At 46.2% G+C, this 18,107-nt stretch overlaps 1 long non-coding RNA gene and 4 other non-coding genes across 5 annotated transcripts; all 5 read right to left on the reverse strand.

Annotated features, from left to right (window-relative positions):
- Positions 1–495: 495 nt before the first annotated feature.
- Positions 496–868, reverse strand: LOC137336067 (uncharacterized). Its single transcript, XR_010966554.1, has 2 exons — positions 756–868; positions 496–681 (listed from the first exon to the last, which is right to left on the reverse strand). It is a non-coding gene; the product is annotated as an uncharacterized lncRNA (long non-coding RNA).
- An 8,076-nt stretch (positions 869–8,944) lies between these two features.
- Positions 8,945–9,017, reverse strand: trnak-cuu (transfer RNA lysine (anticodon CUU)). Its single transcript has one exon. It is a non-coding gene; the product is annotated as a tRNA-Lys (tRNA).
- Positions 9,018–11,873: 2,856 nt separating this feature from the next.
- Positions 11,874–11,946, reverse strand: trnaf-gaa (transfer RNA phenylalanine (anticodon GAA)). The gene has a single exon. It is a non-coding gene; the product is annotated as a tRNA-Phe (tRNA).
- Positions 11,947–12,964: 1,018 nt separating this feature from the next.
- On the reverse strand, positions 12,965–13,037 carry trnak-cuu (transfer RNA lysine (anticodon CUU)). Its single transcript has one exon. It is a non-coding gene; the product is annotated as a tRNA-Lys (tRNA).
- A 2,862-nt stretch (positions 13,038–15,899) lies between these two features.
- On the reverse strand, positions 15,900–15,972 carry trnaf-gaa (transfer RNA phenylalanine (anticodon GAA)). The gene has a single exon. It is a non-coding gene; the product is annotated as a tRNA-Phe (tRNA).
- Between the last annotated feature and the right edge of the window lie 2,135 nt (positions 15,973–18,107).

Raw genomic sequence — 18,107 nt, forward strand, 5'->3', positions numbered from 1 at the left:
TTCCCCAACAGCACTAGCAAACACCCCCAAGAGGACATCGGTCCTGGTCCGGCTCCGGTGTAACCCGTCCCAACTTCTGCAGAACCGGTCCCTAAGTCCCAGGAATTTAAATCCCTCCTGCCACTCATTCATCTGGTCTATTCTGCTGTTCCTGTAGCCGGCGAGACCAGCAGCCAGTGGTCATGCAAGAAGAGAGCCTAACATTCTCCCGGCTTGGCAAACTGGTCAATCCATGCCCTCAGGGAAGAGGAAATTCCAGAGATATGGGCCCAGGACCAACCCACAGGATCAGAGTTAGAGGCAAGTGAACTTGTCATTCCTGCCCGACACCATTTTACAACAAACCCACCACAGCTTTGCCCCGGATCTCATTCCGAATTGGGGAGGTTGCAATTGTTGACTGCAGCAAAAACAATTCTCAAACCAGACACCAAGTTAACTCACTGCAAAGAGAACAACCCAGCGAGCATTTGGAAGATAACACGAGACCAGCAATCATCTATAACAGGATTTTATTATCCAACAGACACATCTACAGTTCCATGGAGCTGCACTCGGAGCCCACCCTCCGGCCCTGCTCCATTTTCCATATACCAACAGTCCCGACCAACAGGGCCACGGAGAGCAGCGCTGCCCCAACCGCTAATCCAGGAACACGGAAAGGGGAATCAACAGCAGTATCTGTGGGGAGAAGCCAGGGTGAGTTGGGCACCAGTTACTCCATCACTAGACACGGTTGGAGCTCCCTGCTTTACCTTTCTCGTCCTGGTGGATCAGAGCAGCCAATCTCGCCTCACCTTCCAGGAAAAGGATGGGTCCATCAGCGGTCACCAATACCCCAGACTGGTCATCGGCGCTTCTTCGCCTCTCTGGGGCGAAGGAGAGAAAGAGACAAGAGTTCATGGTTAATGATTAAATCTTCATCTGTCTGGAAATCCTGAATCAGATGGCCTCATGCAAAACACATCAGGGCCCTGGGTACCGGACAGAGTTTGGAGATCGCAGTTCCGGCTATAATTCCAACCGGATTCTCAGAAGGACGTGCCAACTGAGCAGAGTTCGCAATTGCTGCTGCCACAATGGCCAGTCTGGTCTCCTGGTGAAGGAGACACTGTTTGATGCACTACTTTGACCCGCAGTTTTATGAGACACTCAATTGGCCAGGTGTCCGGCCCCGGGACATCCGTTCGGTTTCACCCTGAATTCCCAGTGTCAGAATGATGATAGTAAGCTGCTGGTTTAATGTTCGCCAAGGCCAAGGGTGGACTATTCCGAACCGGATGTGGAACACACTCGTGCCAACAATAGGAGGATTCTGCTCCTCAGGGGTCGGCAAGTAGGGCAGCTCAGCATCCGGGCAAGTCGCAAGGAACTAAAAATACCTCATTCATCCCAGCTCAAGGATCAGAGCATCCTTCACAATTACTGACCTGGTGCAAGATGTGCTCAGACCCGCTGCCCTAGATTGCTATTCGAATGGAAACCTGCACCGAATGGAAATGGACAAGTTCCCAGACCCGCCAGATTCGGGACATTCACCCTGTGCCCAGTGTTCGGCCTCTTGCTGAGGGAGCCCCATGTCCAGATGTCCCACACCCAACCCTCCCCATCAGCGTTTAGTTTCTATTCAGATCACAGGTACTTACTGGGGCTGCAGGGAGCAGTGCAGTTCTCTCGAGTGGAAGGGTAGCAAACCTCAGCACTGCAGTGGAAATAAACCTGCAAAGAGACAGTGCGGTATGGTCAATCCCACAGCTCCCAGTCAGGAGATCAATGCTTCTACAGCCAACCGACCAACAGGGGCCTACTCACTTATTTAGCCCAGGGAGCAAGTGATACCTAGTGACCGGGAAAGAAGCACTGAAAGAAACTCACCTCCCCGGTCAGAGCCCGGCCCGAAACTCGGTCCCAGAAAGCGAACGTGCTGACGACAAAACGATTATGGTGAGTTGGGAACAGCAAATGGGAATCAGCGTTTACCGGGAGGAGGCGGGTTTTGTAGTTATCACCAGCAAAGGGGCACCTGGAACAGAGACAGAGAGTGAGTCACACGGTTATAGGTTTCCATCAAACCAATTATACCAGCGTCTGGAACAAAATAGCAACTTCGAAGGAATATTTCCCCAATCACTAACCCGGACTGAAGTAACGATTTCTGTATTAATCCCCGCCCAAATCGCACCCTCCCCAATCCCCACACTGCCTCAAGCCCCCTCACTCGCTCCCTTACCTCTCCACCAGGAGGTCCCATCGGAGCCCCGAATACGGCTCGGCAGTGGGGGTCGCCCAGCAGTCATTGAGCAGCAGCACAAGGGACGGATCGTTCCGGTTCAGAATACGAACCTCCACAAACACGTGGTCCCGGAGCACACTCAGGATCGGGTAGTCACTGGCCACGTACCAGCTCCGGTAACCACCATCTGAAAAGAGAAAAATGAAGGGTGGGCACTATTTGGAGAGCCTGAAGTTGGACACTCGCCATCAGCGAGCACTCGTTACCTCTCGCTATTCTCAGCTCCAGAAGCAGGATCCCGGCCTCAGTGGCAGGCAGTGGTGGAGAAAGGGTGTAAACTCTGGGCTTCACCTGCAGATCAGACTCCTGGCTTCCCATGTAACTGCACTGGACATGGAGCCTGCAAGAGAACGGACACGGCTGAAGAATTCAGGTACTCACTGTCTCTACGCGCTGAATGTGCTCCTATTCTCACCTGAAAGGGCTGTCCCGGGTCACCGATCCCAAAGCGCCATCCAAGATCTCAAACTCACCCAACACATCCGTTTCATACAGGATGTTCATGCCGTCCAGCTACAAGAGACAGAAGACCATCATTCCCGAACTGAGCCATTGATGGGACTCCCAGCCCGCAATACCTACCCGCTGAGTAGCGCCACATTCAGTGACTCCGAACTGAAAGAGCACAATGTCTGCAGAGGCCACGGTCGGACTGCACTCAGCTCCGTCTCCCTCCTTCAGATGGACCGTTGTCAGGTTTACAGGAGGCAGCGTCAAATCCTTGGAGATAGCGATGAGGACCTGCCCATCCTTGGTGCAGACTGCAAGAGAGTCAATGAAAGGCGGTTAGTTGACCCACGGGGAGGGTCAAGGGAACCGTTACAGGGAAGGGGACAAGCCCCATCCATGTTTCAGTTTCTAACCCGTCCCATTATCTGTCTAACGGAAACCAGTTGACTAATTACAGCTCGTCACCACGCTGCTTGGATTTAAATTGCTCGCATCTCCGATAGAAATTAAATATCAAATTCAAATGGTCAGTGGCAACAGGGGCCGGGGCTCATTCACTCTGCCCCTCCCTCCCCCAACTACCTGGACAATTACACAGGGCAGAATTCAACCAGTGTGAGTCCCAAGTCACCGAGCAACGGTGGAATGATTCTAACTGCAGATATTGTGTCAAAGCCCGATTAACTATTTCCCTTTCTGTTTCTGATTACCAGCCCCCAATCCCACAATCAATTATACTCTGCCGGATTAGAGACTCAATCACACCACCATTTCCACTCTCCGGACTGGAAAGGTTTGAAATTCCAACTGACGTTGTAGGACAGGAAGGAGAAAGAGGAAACTGTCCAGGGAAACCCCGAGTACAGCTAGATTGCGGGTGAACCTGGAAAGTCCTGGCCCAGAATATAAACGGACTGAGAATACACCCACCTGGAAGACTGTCCAGTGAATAGAAACACGGCGGTGCATCCCGGTTCCCCGCATCAAAGCAGCAGCCTCTCTGCACACACTCACTGGCTTCAATTCCCGGAAATCCGCAGTCTTTGCGGTTTTTGGGAGACAGCCAACATTTATCGGCGGGGAAAAGGAGAGAGGGCGGCTGAGTTGAACAGATTACAACAAGTAACAAACCAAGAATCCCCAAACCCTCCATTATAACAAACAAACCCTCTCAGGTAAGTGAGAATGGACAACCGACTCCCTCTTTTTATCGCAGCGCTGTTAACTGGCAGTAATTGTCTGTTCCAATCAGCCTGAGGCACAGTCCGAGGCCCACAGGCTCCGGAACATAAACCAGCATTCGCACGGCTCACACGGAGATGGGCCTGTTTTTAATGGAAGAAAAAAGGTGAGACTGGGTCCAACGACAGCTCCACAATTCGCCCCCGGACTTCTTGTTTGGTTGCATTGAAATTGTTGCTTTTTTCCCCCTTGACACCTTTATTTCTTCATCACAAAATTAAATGAAACTGGAACCACATCACATTATTAGTTTCTATTTTGCTTTTTTAGTCACTTTTATTTCTTAGACCCAACGTCACCTTTAATAGTTGATAAAAAAAATAGGCCCCATCTCAGTGTGATCCGTGGGAATGCGGTTTTTTTAACACTAATTAATAAACAGAGTCAAATCAATATGTTATAGTCCAGATACAGTACGGTAGCATTAGTGGTTATGTTACTGAACTTGTAATCTAGCAGGCCTGGACGAATAATCTACGTGTCATAAGTTCAAATTCTGCCACGGCAGCTGGGGAATTTAAATTCAATTAATTAATTAAAATCTGGAATTAAAATACGACTATCAGTAATGGTGGCAATGAAACGACCGGATTGTCATAAATAAAACCCATCTGGTTCACTAATGTCCTTCAGAGAAGGAAACCTGCCGTCCTTACCCGTTTGGCCTATGATGTGACTTCAGGCCCACAGCAATGTGGTTGATTCGTGATTGCCCTCTGAAATGGCCTAGCAAGCCATTCAGTTGTAAAAACTCGTGTAAAAAAACTCATACTCAGAATAAAACTGGACATGAAAAAGGCACCCAAGCCCAGTTGACCCTGCAAAGTGCTCCTCACTAAAATCTGGGGACCAGTGCCAAAACTGAGAGAGCAGTCAAGCAACAGCCTGACATAGCCATACTCACAGAATCATGCCTTTCAGCAGAGGTCCGTGACTCTTCCATCACAATCCCTGGGTATGTGCTGTCCCACTGGCAGGACAGACAAACCAGAGGTGGCGGTGCAGTGATATACAGTCAGGAGGGAATGGCCCTGGCAGTCCTCAACATTGACTCTGGACAAAATGCAAATCTCATGGCATCAGGTCAAACATGAGCAAGGAAACCTCCTGCTGATTACCACCAACCGCCCTCCCTCAGCTGATGAATCAGTCCTCCTCCATGTTGAGCACCACTTGGAGAAAGCACTGAGGGTAGCAATGGCCACAGAAGGTACTCTGAGTGGGGGACTTCAATGTCCATCACCAAGAGTGGCTCGGTAGCACGACTACTGGCCGAGTCCTGAAGGACAAAGCTGCCAGACTGGGCCTGCAGCAGATGGTGAGCGAACCAACACGAGGGGGAAAATTACTTGACCTCGTCCTCACAAATCTACCTGTCGGAAATGCATCAGTACATGACAGTATTGGTGGGAGTGACCACCGCACAGTCCCCGTGGAGACCAAGTCCCGTCTTCGCACTGAGAACACCAATCAGCGTGTTGTGCGAACAGATCTGGAAGCTCAAAACTGGACCTCAAATGCCTGTTATCCGGCCGCAGATTAAATGGTGGAAGATCAGCCGCGCTCAACTGGCAATGTTTAGGTGCATTTTCATACAAACAGAACACACATTCGAAACCGGGAAATGCGAAACAACGAATGTTAAGATGAAAGCTCTCTGTCATCCGCGGGTGGGCTCAAACCACCAACTTTTCAGTTAATAGCCAGACGCGCTAACCAATTGCGCCACAGAGACACGACGTTTGCCCTTCTGAACCACTAATTCACCGAGCTAATTCAGCTTGCAACGATCAATGAAACAGCTGTCTTGCCATCAGTTTACTTTTCCAAAATAAAGGGTGTGCAGCTTGCACGAGTGAAAATCGTTGCCGTCTTATTTCTGAACATCAAACTCCCCTTGTCCCTAAATGCCTGTATGTTGGAAGACTCGGTCACCCAGTAGTAGAGAGGATTGATTTTTCGAGCTGTGATTCACCATTGTCTATTCCAGTAATGATTCGGTTTGCAGGTGATCAGATGAGATGAAATGAGCAGGTCCAACGAGCAGGTCTGTGACACTACAAAGTTGTCTCTTGCACTTACAGTGAAGCGGACGGCAGTTTTCACTCTTAAACCAGTAACTCTGATGTTAGGAAAATATGTGGCCGAGAAAGACTTGATTTCAGCGCGGTGCCACTGGGCCAGAGTAAAGTTAAGTTTCTCTGATTGCCGAGTGGTGCGAGGGTGGATTTGGAACTCCCGTGCGGCTGCACTGCACATTGTCCAGATCTGCTTCGAGCGATATTCACTTCAATTCATCACTGACAGGGACAGTTGGATTCTAAGTTTCTTTTTTCTGGTGCTTGGTGAGATTTCAAAATGGAACGCGAGCCATACTGACCCCAAACTCGTCACTTACACGCTGACAGATACAAGGCGGCCACACTCTTCACTTCAGTTAGATGAAAGCCGAGGCCGATTTCACGGTTGAATGTAATGTCGAAGAAAACTCATTCAAAGAAAGTGCAGGTCATTGAGGTACCTTTAAATTCCTGATTGTTCGCACTGAACTTCTTCCCAAAGCGTTTGAGATTCCGCTCAAGCGATGTGGGGACTTTTCCCTCTTTGCGAAAGTTTCAACCGCAGTTCAAGATCAAAAGTCGAGTGCAAAATGAGACACCTCCCTTAAACCGGGGAACAAAGTAATCAAACTTTAGAGCAAGGTTCTGTTTGTTGAGAAAAAGCAAAAAAACATTTATTTTGGAAAGATCCAGAATCCTATCAGCTCAAAAAGCAACTGTTACCCCGGCGTAATTTGAACAAGCATCCTTCTGGGGGAGCAATAAGTAATGAAGATAGAAGCAAGAAGTTGAAAAGTGTGAATTGACAGATTCAGTGAGTGGCCCAAACTGCGGCAAATAGAGTTCAATGTGGGGGAGAGCGAGGTCATTCATTTAAATCTAAGAAAGATAAATGAGAGTATTTTCTCAATGGTGAGAAGCTGGGAACTGTGGAGGTTCAGAGAGATTTCGGGGTCCGTGTACAGAAACCGCAACCAACCACTATAGGTACAAAAACGATTGAAAATCGTTAATGGGATGTCAGCAACGGTTCGTTAGCTTGCTTCGACCTGCCATAATATCACGATCGCGGTTTGATTCCTGTATGAGCTGATAAGGGGCTTTGATTCGGGTTTATATGATTTTAAAACCAAGCTTCACAAATGGGGCCTCAGACGAAGTGACGGGGACAGTTTTTTGAATAACATCCATTGTAACTTTACCCCTGGGCCGGAGAAACACGTCTTTCTTTTTATTTGTCATTCTCAGGTTTGCAGAGAAACGTTTAACTCGCGGCCTGTTCGCATTAATGATCATCAGCAGCAGCAGACAGACAGAGCGGGTCTGACCGCCCCGAGATGGAGAAAAGGCATCAGCTTTGGACACGTGAATCAAATCAAATAATCACCCGGCACCGAGAGAGACAAAACCAAGAGAAAAAGATAGAGGGGAATCGAGAAACAAAAACTATATTAAGTCGATAGAAATATTTTCCATCCTTGATGTCTCTCTATTCCGTTCCAAATCCTTCAGTGGCGGGAATCAAACTTCACTGTAAATAAATGCGAGAATCCACCCAAAGAAGAAGAAACTAAATAACCAAAAACTGCCGAAACCCGGGATTGAATGAACAACCTTTAGATCTTCAGTTTAACGCAATTCCAACTCAGCGATTTTGACCCCACAGCAAATGCAACTTTGCCTCATTGTCCTGCAAGAAAATATAACCCCCGCGACGCCTTGCTCTTCCTGTTCATTACCGCACTTCATATATAAACATCGCACTCATATATACCCAACCAGAGTTCATATTTAAACATCGCAATCATATATACCCAACCACAGTACATAATTAAACATCGCAGTCAGTCATATATAAAACCCCACAGTTCATATATAAACACCGCACTCATATACGCACCCACAGTTCACATATATTAACATCGCACTCAGATATACACACCTGCAGTTCATGTCTTAACATCGCTTTCACATATAAACTCCCACAGTTTATAAATCACCAGCGCACTCATACATCCACATCCAGTTTATAGGAGGAAGATCGGTACCGACCGCCAATCGAGCTCTCAGAGTGGGAGAGGCGGAAGTAGCAGCGACCGAACAAACTCTGGATCTCATCCTTAAGACAGACCGGAAGATCCACCTGTGAAATTACATCGCACTAATGTATCAGGGAGGGTAATGGGATCTGAGAAGGTATCAGGGAGCCTAATGGCTTCATCGTGGCGATCCATCGGGGCAAGGGGATCTCAGAGAGGGGAAGGGACAGTCAGATGGCATTAGAGAGTGTAAGGAGGCTCATAGAGAGGAAGGGACCGTCAGATGGCATCAGAGAGTGTAAGGAGGCTCATAGAGAGGAAGCGACCGTCAGATGGCATCAGAGAGTGTCTTAAGATCTGAGAGAGGGGAAGGACTGCCGAGTATGGGAGAGTGCAAGGGGATTCAGGGCGCATCTGTGTGAGGGGCACTCAGTGGGTATCAGAGCAGGTAAAGATCGCTGACAAGGTTCAAAGTGGATCATGGACTCTCTGAGGGTATCGGAGAAGGTAAGAGACAGAGCGTATCAGCGATGATAAGGAGCTCAGGGAGAATCAAATAGGGTAAGGGGGGATCAAGTGGTATCAGAGAGGCGAATTGTTCCAGAGTTGGCATCTCCTAAATATTACATTTTCTGACCTTCAACATTTTTAATAACAACAAAAAGTGAATCCAATTGAACCGATAACCTGTCCGTGTCCCATGTGGAGGGAACGAGAAGGTAGAATCGGGAGGGAGTGGATATTTGGCAACGCTCACGGTTTCCTTCCACACAGCTCAGGGTTGTGCCTGTTTCGAATCTGGAGACAAGAGGTTGCACTTTAAAAATTTTATCACCGAGTGTGAAAAGTAGAACACAAATCGCCCAACGTGGGGCTCGAACCCACGACCCTGAGATAAAGAGTCTCATGCTCTACCGACTGAGCTAGCCGGGCCGACTGCTGAAATTCTTCCCATCTTATTATTGCAGAGAGACAGCTGTTGGCTTTGCTGCAGGAGTTCAGTTCGTTCCACAATCTCAGGGCATCTACTTCTGAACACCCGTTTTTTTCATTCTGGAGTTCGTCTGATGTCTTTTACCATTCGTCCAGCCCCGCGCTGAGCAGTACAGGAACATCGGGACAAGAGAAGGCCATTCAGCCCCTCGAACCTGCTGCCCCATTCAATTAGATCATGAGTTGATCTGCAATTCATGTCTGTTTCTCCGTCTTGGCCTCATATTCCTTGGTACCCGAATCGAAAAACGATCTATCAATATCAGACTTCAAATTATGAATTGAACCACAATCCACATCCTTTGGGATGAGAGAGTTCCAGCTTTCGGCCGTATTTTGTTTGCTGAAGTGATTCCTGATTTCTTGCATGATTAGTCCAGCTCCAATTTCATTTTGGATTCGGCCAACAGAGAGAGATAAAAAGGCCGTCTTAACCGGAGATTGATCCTTTGACGATCTCTCACAAATCAACTGAAACCAGTCGGAATGTGAATACCATTTCACTTTTCCAAAATAAAGGGAGTGACATTCATTGTGGAAACAGTCTGATGTCGCTCACTGCAGAAATATCCATGTCAGTGTGAAGGAGCTCGCTTGCAACCTTCGAACCTTCTCTGTCAAGACGTATTCCGACTTCGTTCAAGCCAATCTCGTTCTTTTGGATATTTTTCAGATGCCTGTTATCCAACCGCAGAATAAATGGTGGAAAATCAGACGGACTCAGCTGGAAATGTTTGCGGTACATTTTCAGGCAGAGAAGACACACATTCGAACCCAAGAAATGCGAGACAATGAATGTTAAGATGAAAGGTTTCTTTAGCGTTCTCTAGTGGGTTCGAAAAACCAACTTTTCAGTTCGCAGCCGAACGCGCAAACAAATTGCGCCACAGAAACAGAGCTTGCAAAGGTTCAAGGACTAATTCATCGAGCTGACGCTTCAGGTTGCCGCACTCAATGTAACAGCTTTCTTCCAATCAGTTTACTTTTCCAAAATAAAATGTGTGCAGCTTGCACGAGTGAAAATCTGTGCTGTATTATTTCTGAAAATTAAACTCACCTTGCTATTAAACACCTGTATGTTGAAAGACTCAGTCCGCTCGTGGAAGAGAGGATTGATTTTTGAGCTGTGATTCGCCATTCTCTGTTCCAGTAATATTCAGGTTTGCTGAAAATGAGATGAGATGAAATGAGCAGGACAAACCAGCAGATCTGTGACACTGCACGGTGTCTACAAAGTTGTCTCTTGCACTTGCAGTGAAGTGGACGAAAATTTTCACTCTTAAACCAGTAATTATTATGTTAAGAAAAATATGGACGAGAAAGACTCGATTTCAGCGCGGTGACACTGGGCCAGAGTAAAGTTCAGTTCATGCGATTGCCGAGTGGCGAGAGGGTGGATTTGTAACTCCTGTGCGGCTGCGCTGCACATTGTCCAGATATATTTGGAGCGATATTCACTTCAATTCATCACTTACAGGGACAGTTTGATTCCAAGTTTCTTTTCCCCGGTGCTTGGTGAGATTTCAGAAATAAACGCGACCCGTGCTTAACCAAAACTCGTCACTAACACATTGACCGATACAAGGCGGCCACACTCTCCACTTCAGTGAGATGAAAGCCGACAGCGATTTCACGTCGATTCCAATGGCGAAAAAAACTCGTTCAATGAAAGTGCAGGTCAATGAGGTGCCTTTAAATTCCTGATTGTTTCCACAGAACTTCTTCCCAAAGCGTTTGAGATACACTTGGGGCGATTTGGGGACTTCTTCTCCCTCTTTGCAAAAGTTTCATCCGCAGCACAAGATCAAAAGTCGAGGGCAAAATGAAACGATTTGCTGAAATTTGAGAACCAGAGAACCAGAATATAGAGCAAGGTTCTGTTTATTGAGAAAAAGCAGATGAAACATTCATTCCGGAACGATACAGAATCCTATCAGCTCTAAAGGCAACGGTTACCCCGTGTTTTGAACACGCAGCCTTCTGGTGACGCAGGAAGTAATGCAGATGGGAGCAGGAAATTGAAAAGTGGGAATTGAGAGATTAAGTGTGTGGACAAAACTGTGGCAAATAGAGTTCAATGTGGGGAAGACCGAGGTCATACACTTGAAATCTAAGAAAGATAAATCAGAGTATTTTCTAAATGGTGAGAAACTCGGTGCTGTGGAGGAGCAGAGAGATTTAGGTGTCCAAGTGCAGAAATCGCTGCAGGTACAAAAATTAATTAAACAGCCTAATGTGCCGTTGGTACGGCCGGTTAACTCATTTGCAAAGAGTATACTGTAACATAATGATCACGGTCTCGATTCTTGTAATTTACTTTATTTATTTCGCGTTTTATAACTTTTGAAATAGAAGCTTCAAAAAGAAAATCCACAGAAAAATTCACGGGGACCGTTTTTGAATTACATCCGTTGTAGCTTTGCCCCTGGGCAGGAGAAACACGTCTTTCTTTTTATTTGTCTTTCTCCAATTTGCAGATAAACGTTTGACTCGCGGCTTGTTCCCATTAATGATCATCAGCAGCAACACAGACAGAGCGGGTCTGACCGCCCCGAGATGTGGAAAATGGATCAGTTTCGGTCAAATCAAATAGTCACCTGGCAACGAGAGAGACAAAACCAAGAGGAAAAGGCAGAAGGTAACAGTGAAATAACAGCCAAATACAAACGATATAAATATTTCCCATCTTTGATGTCTCTCGATTCAATCCCCAATCCGACAGTGGCGGGAATTAAATTTCACTGCAAATAAATCCGAGAATCGAAGCAAGGAAGAAGAAAGCAAACAAACAAAAACTGCCGAAACTCGGGATTGAACCAAGGACCTTCAGATCTTCAGTCTAACGCTCTCCCAACTGAGCTATTTCGGCTGTATACCCAACGATTACTTTGTGTTATTGTCGTGGAAGAAAATATAACCCCAGGAGGAATTGCCCCTCCTGTTCATTCCAAAATTCATATATAAACATCGTACTCGTAGAGATACACCCACAGTTCATATATAAACATCGTTGTCATACGGAAACTACCAAAGTTTATAAATCAACAGCGCACTCATATATCCACACCCAGTTTGTGGGAGGAAGATCGGTACCGACCGCCGATTGAGCTCTCAGAGGCGGAAGCAGCAGCGACCGATCAAACTCTTGATCTCATCCTGAACACAGACCGGTGGATCCACCTGTGAAGTTACACCGCACTTTGATACCAGGGACGGTAATTGCTTCTGAGAAGGCCTCAGGGCGTCTAATCACTTCTTATTGGCGATCCATTGTGGCAAGGGCATCTCAGAGAGGGGAATGTACTATCAGAGGGCATCAGAGAGTGTAAGGGGGCTCAAAGAGGAGAGCGGGCAGTCAGATGGCATCAGAGAGTGTTTTAAGATCTGAGAGAGGGGAAGGACTGCCGAGTATGGGAGAGTGTAAGGCGGCTCAGGGCGCATCTGTGTAAGGGGCAATCAATAGGTATCAGAGCAGGTGAATGGCGCTGACACGGTTCAAAGTGGATTATGGAATCTGTGAGGGTATCGGAGAAGGTAAGAGACAGAGCGTATCAGCGATGATAAGGAGCACAGGGAGAATCAAATCGGGTTCGGGGGGATCAGGAGGTATCAGAGAGGCGAATTGTTCCAGCGTTGGCATCTCCTAAATATTACATTTTCTGACCTTCAACATTTTTAATAACAACAAAAAGTGAATCCAATTGAACCGATAACCTGTCCGTGTCCCATGTGGAGGGAACGAGAAGGTAGAATCGGGAGGGAGTGGATATTTGGCAACGCTCACGGTTTCCTTTCACACAGCGCAGGGTTGTGCCTGTTTCGAATCTGGAGACAAGAGGTTGCACTTTAAAAATTTTATCACCGAGTGTGAAAAGTCGAACACAAATCGCCCAACGTGGGGCTCGAACCCACGACCCTGAGATTAAGAGTCTCATGCTCTACCGACTGAGCTAGCCGGGCCGACTGCTTAATTTCTTCCATTCTTATTATTGCAGAGAGACAACTGTTGGCTTTGCTGCAGGATTTCAGTTCGTTCCACAATCTCAGGGAATCTCCTTCTGAACACCCGTTTTTTTTCATTCTGGAGTTAGTCTGATGTCTTTTACCATTCGTCCAGCCCCGCGCTGAGCAGTATCGGAACATCGGGACAAGAGAAGGCCATTCAGCCCCTCGAACCTGCTGCCCCATTCAATTAGATCATGAGTTGATCTGCAATTCATCTCTGTTTCTCCGTCTTGGCCTGATATTCCTTGGTACCCGAATCGAAAAACGATCTATCAATATCAGACTTCAAATTATGAATTGAACCACAATCCACATCCTTTGGGATGAGAGAGTTCCAGCTTTCCGCCGTATTTTGTTTGCTAAAGTGATTCCTGATTTCTTGCATGATTAGTCCAGCTCCAATTTCATTTTGGATTCGGCCAACAGAGAGAGAGATAAAGGCCGTCTTCACCGGAGATTGATCCTTTAGCGATCTCTCACAAATCAACTGAAACCAGTCGGAATGTGAATACCATTTCACTTTTCCAAAATAAAGGGAGTGACATTCATTGTGGAAACAGTCTGATGTCGCTCACTGCAGAAATATCCATGTCAGTGTGAAGGAGCTCGCTTGCAACCTTCGAACCTTCTCTGTCAAGAACTATTCCGACTTCATTCAAGCCAACCTCGTTTTTTTGGATATTTTTCATATGCCTCTTATCCAACCGCAGAATAAATGGTGGAAAATCAGACGCACTCAGCTGGCAATGTTTGCGGTACATTTTCTGGCAGACAAGAAACACATTCGAACCCAAGAAATGCGAGACAATGAATGTTAAGGTGAAACGTTGCTTCAGCGTCCTCGAGTGGGTTCAAACCACCAACTTTTCAGTTCGCAGCCGAACGCGCGAACCAATTGCGCCACAGAAACAGAGCTTGCAAATGTTCAAGGACGAATTCATCGAGCTGACGCTTCAGGTTGCCGCACTCAATGTAACAGCTTTCTTCCAATCAGTTTACTCTTCCAAAATAAAATGTGTGCAGCGTGCAGGAGTCAAAATCTGTGCTGTATTATTTCTGAAAATTAAACTCACCTTGCTATTAAACACCTGTATGTTGAAAGACTCAGTCCGTTCGTGGAAGAGAGGATTGATTTTTGAGCTGTGATTCGCCATTCTCTGTTCCAGTAATATTCAGGTTTGCGGAAAATGAGATGAGATGAAATGAGCAGGACAAACCAGCAGGTCTGTGACACTGCACGATGTCTGCAAAGTTGTCTCTTGCATTTACAGTGAAGTGGACGACAATCTTCACTCTTAAACCAGTAATTATTATGTTCAGAAAAAATGTGGCCGAGAAAGACTCGATTTCAGCGCGGTGACACGGGCCAGAGTAAAGTTCAGTTAATCCGATTGCCGAGTGGCGAGAGGGTGGATTTGTAACTCCTGTGCGGCTGCGCTGCGCATTGTCCAGATCTGTTTGGAGCGATATTCCCTTCAATTCATCACTTACAGGGACAGTTTGATTCTAAGTTTCTTTTCCCCGGTGCTTGGTGAGATTTCAGAAAAAAAACGCGACCCGTGCTTCACCCAAACTCGTCACTAACACGTTGACCGATACAAGGCGGCCACACTCTCCACTTCAGTGAGATGAAAGCCGACAGCGATTTCACGTCGATTCCAATGGCGAAAAAAAGTCATTCAATGAAAGTGCAGGTCATTGAGGTGCCTTTAAATTCCTGATTGTTTACACAGAACTTCTTCCCAAAGCGTTTGAGATACACGTGGGGCGATTTGGGGACTTCTTCTCCCTCTTTGCAAAAGTTTCATCCGCAGCACAAGATCAAAAGTCGAGGGCAAAATGAAACGATTTGCTGAAATTTGAGAACCAGAGAACCAGAATTTAGAGCAAGGTTCTGTTTATTGAGAAAAAGCAGATGAAACATTCATTCCGGAACGATACAGAATCCTATCAGCTCTAAAGGCAACGGTTACCCCGTGTTTTGAACACGCAGCCTTCTGGTGACGCAGGAAGTAATGCAGATGGTAGCAGGAAATTGAAAAGTGGGAATTGATAGATTAAGTGTGTGGACAAAACTGTGGCAAATAGAGTTAAATGTGGGGGAGACCGAGGTCATACACTTTAAGTCTAAGAAAGAGAAATCAGAGTATTTTCTAAATGGTGAGAAACTCAGTGCTGTGGAGGAGCAGAGAGATTTAGGGGTCCAAGTGCAGAAATCGCTGCAGGCACAACAATTAATTAAACAGCCGAATGTGCCGTTGGTACGGACGGTTAACTCGTTTGCAAAGAGTATACTGTAACATAATGATCACGGACTCGATTCTTGTAATTTACTTTATTTATTTCGCGTTTTTGTAACTTTTGAAATCGAAGCTTTAAAAAGAAAATCCACAGAAAAATTCACGGGGACCGTTGTTTGAATTACATCCGTTGTAACTTTGCCCCTGGACAGGATAAACACGTCTTTCTTTTTATTTGTCTTTCTCCAATTTGCAGATAAACGTTTAACTCGCGGCCTGTTCCCATTAATGATCATCAGCAGCAACAGACAGACGGAGCGGGTCTGACCGCCCCGAGATGTGGAAAATGCATCAGTTTACGACAAATCAAATGGTCACCCGGCACCGAGAGAGACAAAACCAAGAGAAAAAGGCAGAAGGTAACAGAGAAATAACAGCCAAATACAAACGATATAAATATTTCCCATCCTTGATGTCTCTCGATTCAATCTCCAATCCTTCAGTGGCGGGAATTAAATTTCACTGCAAATAAATCCGAGAATCGAAGCAAGGAAGAAGAAAGTAAACAACCAAAAACTGCCGAAACTCGGGATTGAACCAAGGACCTTCAAATCTTCAGTCTAACGCTCTCCCAACTGAGCTATCTCGGCTCTACACCCAATCTTTACTTTGTGTTATTGTCGTGGAAGAAAATATAACCCCAGGAGGAATTGCCCCTCCTGTTCATTCCACAGTTCATACACAAACATCGCACTCATAGAGATACACACACAGTTCATATATAAACATCGTACTCATAGAGATACACCCACAGTTCATATATAAACATCACACTCATAGAGATACACCCACAGTTCATATATAAACATCACACTCATCGAGATACACCCACAGTTCATATATAAACATCACACTCATAGAGATACACCCACAGTTCATATATAAATATCACACTCATAGAGATACACCCACAGTTCATATATAAACATCGCACTCATAGAGATACACCAACAGTTCATATATAAACATCGTTGTCATACGTGAACTACCAAAGTTTATAAATCAACAGCGCACTCATACATCCACACCCAGTTTATGGGAGGAAGATCGGTACCGACCGCCCATAGAGCTCTCAGAGGCGGAAGCAGCAGCGACCGATCAAACTCTGGATCTCATCCTGAACACAGACCGGTCGATTCACCTGTGAAGTTACACCGCACTTTGATAGCAGGGACGGTAATGGGTTCTGAGAAGGCCTCAGGGCGTCTAATCGCTTCTTAGTGGCGATCCATTGGGGCAAGGGCATCTCAGAGAGGGGAAGGTACTATCAGAGGGCATCAGAATGTGTAACGGGGCTCAAAGAGGGGAGCGGGCAGTCAAAGGGTATCAGAGAGTATATTGAGATCTCACAAAGGGGAAGGACTGCCATCGGGTCTCAGAGAGTGTAAGGACTCTCAGGGCGTATCAGTGTGTGAGGACCGCGGGTATCAGAGAGTGTAAAGGGCGCTGACAAGGTTGAAAGAGGATAATGGACTCTCTGAGGGTATCAGAGAAGATGAGGAGATCAGGGAGAATCAAGGAGGGTAAGTGGGTATCAGGAGGTATCAGAGAGGCGAATGGATCCAGAGTTGGCATCTTCTTAATATTACACATCCTAACTATCAACATTTTTAATAACAGCAGAAATGAAACCGATTGAAACGGTATCTGCCGTGTCCCATGTGGAAGTAATGAGAAGATAGTACCGGGACGGACTGGATATTTGGCAACGCTCACGGTTTTCTTTCACACAGCTCAGTGTTGTGTCTGTTCATATAACAGGATTTCATGAACTGAAGATAAGAGGTTGCACTTTGAACATTTCATCACCCACTGTGAAAAATATAACTCAAAACCCCCAATATTTGCTTTAAACCCAAGACCCTGAGATTAGGAATTTCGTGCTTTACCGACTGAGCTAGCCGGGCCAGCGGCAGGGCTCATTCTCATCCTATTATTGCAGAGAGGCAGGTGGTGACTTTGCTGTCGGGGTTCAGTTTGTTCGACAATCCCAAGGTGGCAGAATCTGAACACCCGATTTTCATTCTGGAGTCAAGTCTGATGCCTCTTACCAGTCGTCCAACCCCACACTGAGTAGGAGTGTAACATCGGTACAGGAGAAGACCATTCAGCCCCTCGAGCCTGCTGACCCATTCAATTAGATCATGAGGTGATCAGTAATTCATCTCTGTTTCCCCGCCTTGGACTCATATCCCTTGGTAACCGAACCGGAAAAAAAGATCTATCAATATCAGACTTCAAAATTTGAATTGAGCCTCAATCCACATCTTTGGGATGAGAGAGTTCCAGCTTCCGGCCGTATTTTGTTTGCTAAAGTGATTCCTGATTTCTTGTCTGATTAGTCCAGCTCCAATTTCACTTTGGATTCTGCCAACAGAGAGAGAGAGAGAGATAAAAAGGCCGCCTTAACCGGAGATTGATCCTTTGTAGATCTCTCACAAATCAACTGAAACCTGTCGGAATGTGAATGCAATTTTACTTTTCCAAAAAAAAGGGAGTGTCATTCATTGTGGAAACAAGAAGTAATCCGAATTCTTTCAAGCCAATCTCGTTTTCTTTGAATATTTCTCAGACAGCAGATTAAATGGTGGAAAATTAGACGCACTCAGCGGGCAATTTTCACGGTACAGGATCATAGAATCGTAGAAGTTTACAACATGGAAACAGGCCCTTCGGCCCAACATGTCCATGTCGCCCAGTTTATACCACTAAGCTAGTCCCAATT

The sequence above is a fragment of the Heptranchias perlo genome, chromosome 20 (genome assembly GCF_035084215.1).
Source record: "Heptranchias perlo isolate sHepPer1 chromosome 20, sHepPer1.hap1, whole genome shotgun sequence".
Taxonomy (NCBI): Eukaryota; Metazoa; Chordata; class Chondrichthyes; order Hexanchiformes; family Hexanchidae; genus Heptranchias; species Heptranchias perlo.